The 7,717-nt window shown below is 45.0% G+C and overlaps 1 protein-coding gene across 2 annotated transcripts in view; it reads right to left on the bottom strand.

Annotated features, from left to right (window-relative positions):
* Positions 1–669, bottom strand: part of CD4 (CD4 molecule) — a 39,171-nt gene extending 38,502 nt beyond the window's left edge. The window contains exon 1 of one of the 2 annotated variants that reach the window (XM_083420270.1): positions 251–666. The gene's annotated coding sequence lies outside the window, so the exon portion shown is untranslated. Of the gene's footprint in view, positions 1–250 lie in introns of both variants that reach the window. The other variant, XM_083420269.1, reaches the window with a different exon arrangement.
* Between the last annotated feature and the right edge of the window lie 7,048 nt (positions 670–7,717).

Here is a 7,717-nt window from a genome sequence, read left to right on the forward strand (position 1 = left end):
GGTGAAAGTGTCAGATTATCCAGTGGTATAGCGTTGGGGGGTGCAGGGGGGGCCGGCCGCACCGGGCGCAACATCTGGGGGTTAGGGGGCGCAAATCCACGGGTTAGGGGGCGCAAATTACTTGCCTTGCCCCGGGTGCTGACAACCCACGCTACGCCACTGAGATTATCAAGTCACTTGGCCAACAATATCCTGCTCCCACTGACTTATTATAGGACTGTTTTTTAAAACAGGGAAATTGTGTCCTTACCTCTTTCTTTCTTTCTTTCTTTCTTTCCTTCCTTCTTTCTTTGTCTGTCTGTATTTCTCTTCTGTTCTTTCTCTCTGAAAGATGAGTTCCTCGCCAGGTGTTAACGCAATGAAGAGCTGAAGGAAGAAGGGGGGAAAACCCTCCCTCTTACTCTCAAAATACTGAAAAAAGCCAGTAAAGTTCAGAAAGCAACTCAGCATTTCTGGTTTCTCCATCCCCTCCCTTCCCCTTTGCACCGGAAAACAACAAAAAGGGGGGGGGGGACCCAGCTGGTTCTGGATTGGACTTCAGAGACTTTCAAGAGACCCACATTTGGGGTCATTTGGGGCACTCTGTGGGAATCGAGTTGCTTTTGGTGTTAGTTAGAAAACTACAGGCAGAAATTATAATGAATCTTTCTAATGGATTTCTAGTTTCTCGGTTTAATTTTCAACGCATGTCAGCTTGCTTTCTCTCTCGGACTGGCCAGAAATCACTGTGAAAGAATTAAATAATCTATTTCCTCCAAGTGACTTCCTTCATCCTCTACACAGTTCTCTTTTTATTTTTGATACTGTCTCCTTCTTGGATGAAAAGAACTGAAATATGGTGTGTGTGTGTGTGTGTGTGTGTGTGTGTATCGTTGACTATCTGTTTTGTATAAGTTTCCACACGTTATTATGTATTATTTGTATTCCTTTGCTTTTTGTTTTTGTTTTTTACCTTTTGATTGTGTATTATTATTTTCATGTGCAGTTTTACAAGTGTGTGTGTTGTAAATAAACTCAATAAAAAGAAAGAAATAATCTATTTCCTCATGCATCAACAAAAGCACGCAGATTCTATTCAAGTAGAGGGGTTTGCTGCATCAGTGAGGCGTGGGCCTCATTTTGTTTCTTTGGCCTTAAAAACTGAGTACGGTGCTTTTTCGCAGTGGTGTCCAAACTTTTTTCAAAGAGGGCCAGATTTGATGAAGTGAAGGGCCGTGGGGGCCGACCAAAGGGCCAACCAAAGTTGTTGACATTTTTTTAAGGATTGAAGTTGTTCAGTTTTTTTTAGTATTTTACCTCCCCCCTCCCTGCCCCCTCAAGATCACAACCATAGCAGGTGGTAGGAGAGAACCCTTTCTCCTCCGTCATGGCCCTGGCAAACCCCCCTCTATTGAAAATTGAAATATACTCGGAGTCGAGTGTGGATTTCATGCTCTTTATTCAGCTCATAGTAGTGAGGAATGCAAGTTCCCCCAAAATATCTGCTTTATATACATTATTTACACAATGGGCCCACATGATTGGCTAATTCCGGGATTCTCGTGTAGGCCAATCAGGTTGTGGATTCACTTCCACCTGGAGCTGGATTGGGTGGCTCCTGTGGACCAATCATACTGCTGCATTGTTCTAGGACCAATCAGACTGCTGCATTCTGAATCCTATTTTTCTAGGACCAGCCAGACTGCTGCATTTTGGATCCTATTGTTCTAGGACCAATCAGACGGCTGCATTTTGGATCCTATTCAACTCAGTACATAACAAAAATATAGCTTACATTGACACAAAGGAGATTTCCTCCCAGTGCAAATAGCAGTCTTGTCTCCAACTCAAGCTCTTTCCTGAAGAATTGTGAATTGAACACTTAAATATTTGCATTCAAGACCACATGAGGTTTCATATCTGGTACAGAAGCCATGAGAATTCACACCCATGTGCCATGGAAGGCTTTGCGCAGTCGCTCCCAACTTTTGGGGTTATCCCACAGGATCCACAAATAACGCTCCTCCATTACTGATTCCACACCTTCTGAATTGATTAATTGGGTTGATCAGTGGGTACGCTGGAAAAATAAATAAATTTATGTTTATGAACATATAAAGTTATATTTCATACTTTTTGGAATCAATACCTTGGATTATTGATCAGTGGGTACAACTGAGGAAATAAATGAAGGATTTTTTGCTGCTTTATTTGGTTGTGGCACGCTGGCAAATTTATATAAAAGCGTGACTGAATTCCTAATAGATTATCATCAGTATGCATTTTCTCAGTTACCACAGCCTAAAATTGCAGCATTTAACATGTGGGTGTCCATGGGTTTTGTACTTGGGAAAGTTGGAAACTACTGGTTTAGCGACAGGGCCTCAGGGACAACGTGAGATGACAGCCTCAGGTGGCAGGATCCACGGAAACAGCAGATATTGATCTTTATTCCCTCCCTGTTCCTGATATACATCTTTGCCCAACCTTTCTGTCCTGGCAGGGAATGGGGCATCATTTTGTCATTTGCATCAGGTGCCAAAATGTCTTCGGCCAGCCCTACTTAGGGAACACTCCAGTCAGGGCGATAGATTATAACTTCCTTGTTTTTCTTAAACATGGCAGAGAAAGTAACGGAAAAATAACATTACAGAATTGTTGTTGTTTAGTCGTTTAGTCATGTCCGACTCTTCGTGACCCCATGGACCAGAGCACGCCAGGCACTCCTGTCTTCCACTGCCTCCCGCAGCTTGGTCAGACTCATGTTTGTAGCTTCAAGAACACTGTCCAACCATCTCGTCCTCTGTCGTCCCCTTCTCCTTCTGCCCTCCATCTTTCCTAACATCAGGGTCTTTTCCAGGGAGTCTTCTCTTCTCATGAGGTGGCCAAAGTATTGGAGCCTCAGCTTCAGGATCTGTCCTTCCAGTGAGCACTCAGGGCTGATTTCCTTCAGAACGGAGAGGTTTGATCTTCTTGCAGTCCATGGGACTCTCAAGAGTCTATTACAGTCTATTACAGAATAGACACATAAAATATCAGACTCCACCCAGAAACAATTAAGTCCAGTGTCAAGTACTGACTAAGCTATATAATAACACTGTATGGTAAAATTAACTTTTCCCCCTACCATTTTGTCAGTAGCCTTTTATCTTGTTGACCCTGTTGCTTTAAAATATGGGAGTCATATGATGATTTTAGTAACACTTTTTACATTGCCCTGGAAACTTCTAATGGAGGGTGTTTAAGACATATTATGAATATAAATAAAGTCATTAGTTGGTACCTGTATGCCACTTTGTGAGTAATTTTTCTTTGAAAGAAGATTGTAAATTTGTTGGATCAATAATAAAACACAATACGGCGATTGAGTCTTGATTGCCCATGGCTCAAAGCACTATCAAATTGTTCAGGATGCCAACATAAATATATGTACCTCATGATGCTGAATTTCAGTGATTTATCTTCTTTGGAGGAGTACGGTGGGGCTGCTGTGGTTTCTCACCCACACATTGTTGGTTGCTTTCTATGAATCCCTGCCTAGGTAACCCAGAGGAAATCCAAAGCCCCCAGAAGCGACTGAGATTTCATTTCTCTGCCACCCACTCCTTCCTTGACAATGCTACTTGCACCCCATTCTATGGTGGGAGGGGGGGCACCGCATTGGTTTACAGGTGAGGAGACAGAGTGGCAGATATTGTGGGTAAGACAGCAAATACCACAAACGTCACAGCCATGTCTGAATTGCTATGCAGCAGAAGACACGTCTTTCATGTTTGTCGTAACTCACGGAGGCAGCCAAAACGTGAAGGCCGTCTCAGGCAGTGAGTTCTGAGCACCATTGAGAACGCACAGAATGAGAGAGGCATATCTGACAGACAGGGCACAATCCACCAGGAAGTTCTCCTGCACAAGTCCCTCGTGTCTCTGTTCTGACCCCTCTCCTCAGACTGTCCCTTCGGAGTAAGAATCAGCCTCCTCCAGGCCTATAGTTAGCTAAGGAAAAACAAGATACTTAGCTACATGCACATGTTAAGCGAACATCTATTTTGGCTCTGAGATTAGTTAAGGAAAAGCAAGCTATGTAGCTGTATGCTATGTAATTAAGCAAATTATTTGTTTGGCCCTCTGTCTGATCTTTGGCTGAGTATTTTCTTCTTATCCATCCACCCACCTAAAATAAAACCAGCCCTAAAGTGGCAGCACACTTTCATCTTCTTGTTAAAGAAGATTGACACCACAGTGGTGATACTCTTATAAAAGCTTGGGGAGATCAGGCAGTAACCATTAAGCAACAGTAACAGTAAAGCAGATAACAACAAGAAAGTTGCTGACCTTGACCCTGTAGCGTAGCGTGGGAGGCACGGGTGGTTTCCCCGGGTGCAAAACTGTTAGGGGTGCAAACTTTCAACACATGATGCGCCTCAATACAGCTGTGCTCTTCTATAGCTGGGCTCCATTGAAAATGGCTTCTGCATACAAACCAAGAAGTGACCTCTCCAGATGACGAAACGACTTCCTTCCTTATCTCTGTGGCTGAGATCTCCTGGTTGACTCAGACGCCATTAGGCAGTTGAATGCACATGTGTTCTCCAAACATTTCCCTCCCACTACCCGCCTCTGCGCAGCCCTGGGCACTGGCAACCCGCGCTGACCTTTGGTCCTGCTCTGGTCTGCCTCTTTTTTAAAAAAGAAAAAATCCCAACACAAGGAAATGGCCATAGCATTGCTCTTTAATTTGGGCGTGACCAATGTATGAATTTAACTCTTTGCCGTTTCACATCATGGTGCCACACGCAGTGCACCCTTAGTCCCTGCTTCACACACAATGAGACTGCAGGCCACAGCTCAACGGCATAGAGCTGTTTTGCACAGAATTGTAGAGTTAGAAGGGATCCCAAGGATCATCCAATCCAACCCCCTGCAGCTGTCTTCTATGGGGATCGAACCTGCAAGCTTGCCATTATCGGTACTGAAGGAATGGGTTTCTGTGCTGTCAGTTTAAAACTGACTCAACCCCCCCCCCCTTTTCTTCTTTCTCCAAGAGAGCACTCTAAAATGCATAAAACTTGAGCTGTTGAGCAAATGCATAACAAGGACACAGCTGCATAAACAAACTCTCTCCTTTATCAGTCACGGCAAGGGATGACCCTGACTGTACCAGTACAACAGAGAAGACACGTCTGTGCCTTATCTTATGTATTGACCACAAATACCACAGACCCAGTCTGGGAACAGCGCCAGAGTGTGTTCTCGGAGATGGTGACCTCATGCTCCAAGAGAAGAGTAGGAACAGGAAAATCCTTTTATGTCAGAAGTACAGGAAGGAAGATCCTTTTATGGTCAGAAGTATAGGAAGGAATACCCTTTTATGGTTAAGAAATACCAGAGCAGGAACATATGTGATGTCAACCTGCGTACATAGGCTGACGTGGTTGGATTCCTAGGGAAGGAGGGAGAGGGTGCCTGGAGGATATATATACTGTATGAAATTTCTCATTTCTTTGGACTTGCTGTGGACACACCACGCAGGTGCCTTTCTGCTGTTCCGGAGAGCAGAAATAAAGAACTCTTTCTCTGAACCAACCCTTGGTGTCATTTGACTTCCTTCCTCCTGTCCGGGAGCAACGCAGACTCAATTGGTGAACCCCAATAAGGCTACAGTACCATGTTCCAACCAACTGAGCTATCTCTGGTTCATTTACCAGCAACTCCAAGGTAGGGATGGGGAGAAAGTCTCCCTTCTGAAGCTCTGGAGATCTGCTGACAGTCAGTGTAGATAGTACTTAGCTAGATAAGCCAATCGTCCAATTTCGTATAAGACAGCTTACTACGTTTAGCTTCAAGAGAAGCTGGAGCACAATGCTTCCTGTTAATCGCTGGAGGCTCGCTCCTTAATTGCCCAGTAGGAATGCCTGTAATTGAGGTTCCGGCTGCCCAGCAGAAAGAGCAAAATGCCCTCTCACCAAAGAGCGTCTTGCTTCAGCATGTTGCCTATAATGTCTGCAGCTTCAAAGACAATAAGCTTTCTGCCTGAAGCCACAACACCTGACACCGGCGGCGGCAGTTTGCAGACACAGCTTCAGCTGGCACACAGAGGACTGTAATGAAAAGCTTTGCAAATGAGGCTATTGCCCCACCTGTGACAAGACCGCTAGTGGGGAAAAACAACCCTTGCAGAAGGCAGACAAGATGCACGGCCAGACTGAAAAAGTCAGTACTGTATGAATGAGAACGGCCTCTTTGAGCACCTCCAGGTGGTTGCTGTTTTTGGGTGGCATTCAGCTGCCTCACAGAAGATTCAGGCCGTGCAATTAAAGATTTTATTAATTTTTTTATTTTGTCGGCTGCCCCTCATCCAAAGATCACAACATAAAATCACACTCAAACCTCGGTTCCCGAACGCCTCCATTTTTGAATGTTTCAGCTCTCGAACGCCAAAAACCCAGAAGTAAATGCTCTGGTTTTGAACATTTTTTTGGAAGCCGAACGTCCGACGTTGCTCCCCTTGAGTGCAGGAAGCTCTTGCAACTGATCGGAAGCTGTACCTCGGTTGTCAAACATTTCAGAAGCCAAATGGACTTCCAGGATGGATTACGTTCGACAACCGAGGTTTGACTGCACAAAATGAGAACATAAAATACATAAGAAAACAAAAGCAAACAAATAATTCCCCTTCCACAAACACATTAAAAAGGCCATAGAATGATACTTAGTCAAACATCTCGTTACAGAGAAACGTTGAATGAATGCATCAGCCACCAGCCATAGCAATAAAACAACAAAATGCGGTATACAGAAAACAAAGGTAAAAAGTCAATTATATAAAATACGTTTGGGGTCAATAGTCAAATAATGGATCTTATTCTAATTGCCCCGGCTAAAAACCTTGCAACCTTTGCTGCCACCTGCATGATGGAGCCTACCTAGAGAGAGCATCCCACAAGCGAGGTTCCACTCCTCCCATCGTGAAGCAGCGGTGAAAGGAAAGAAGAGGAGTTTGGATTTGATATCCCTCTTTATCACTACCTGGAGGAGTCTCAAAGCAGCCAACATTCTCCTTTCCCTTCCTCCCCCACAACAAACACTCTGTGAGGTGAGTGGGGCTGAGAGACTTCAGAGAAGTGTGACTGGCCCAAGGTCACCCAGCAGCTGCATGTGGAGGAGCGGGGAAGCGAACCCGGTTCACCAGATTACGAGTCTACCACTCTTAACCACTACACCACACTGGCTCTCAAGTTAATCCAGTATCAAGCTGATAAAGAACATGAACCTCTGTCAGGAATAAGAATGTAAGGATTGCATTGCTGGATTAGACCAAGGTCCATAGCTTATCATCTTTTGTTTCTGACTAAGCCACGCAGTTGGCGCTGTGGTCTAAACCACTGAGTCTAGGACTTGCTGATCAGAAGGTCGGCGGTTCGAATCCCCACGACAAAGTGAGCTCCCATTGCTCAGTCCCAGCTCCTGCCAACCTAGCAGTTCGAAAGCACATCATGTGCAAATAGATAAATAGGTACCACTCCAGCAGGAAGGTAAACAGCGTTTCCGTGCGCTGCTCTGGTTCGCCAGAAGCGGCTTAGTCATGCTGGCCACATGACCCAGAAGCTGTACGCCAGCTTCCTCAGCCCAGCTCCCTCAGCCCAGCACCGCAACCCCAGAGTCGTCCACCACTGGACTTAACGGTCAGGGGTCCATTTACCTTTACCTAAGCCCCATAGAAACTCACAAGCAGGACACT

This window comes from Podarcis tiliguerta (assembly GCF_965153285.1).
Source record: "Podarcis tiliguerta genome assembly, chromosome: 17".
Lineage (NCBI taxonomy): Eukaryota > Metazoa > Chordata > Lepidosauria > Squamata > Lacertidae > Podarcis > Podarcis tiliguerta.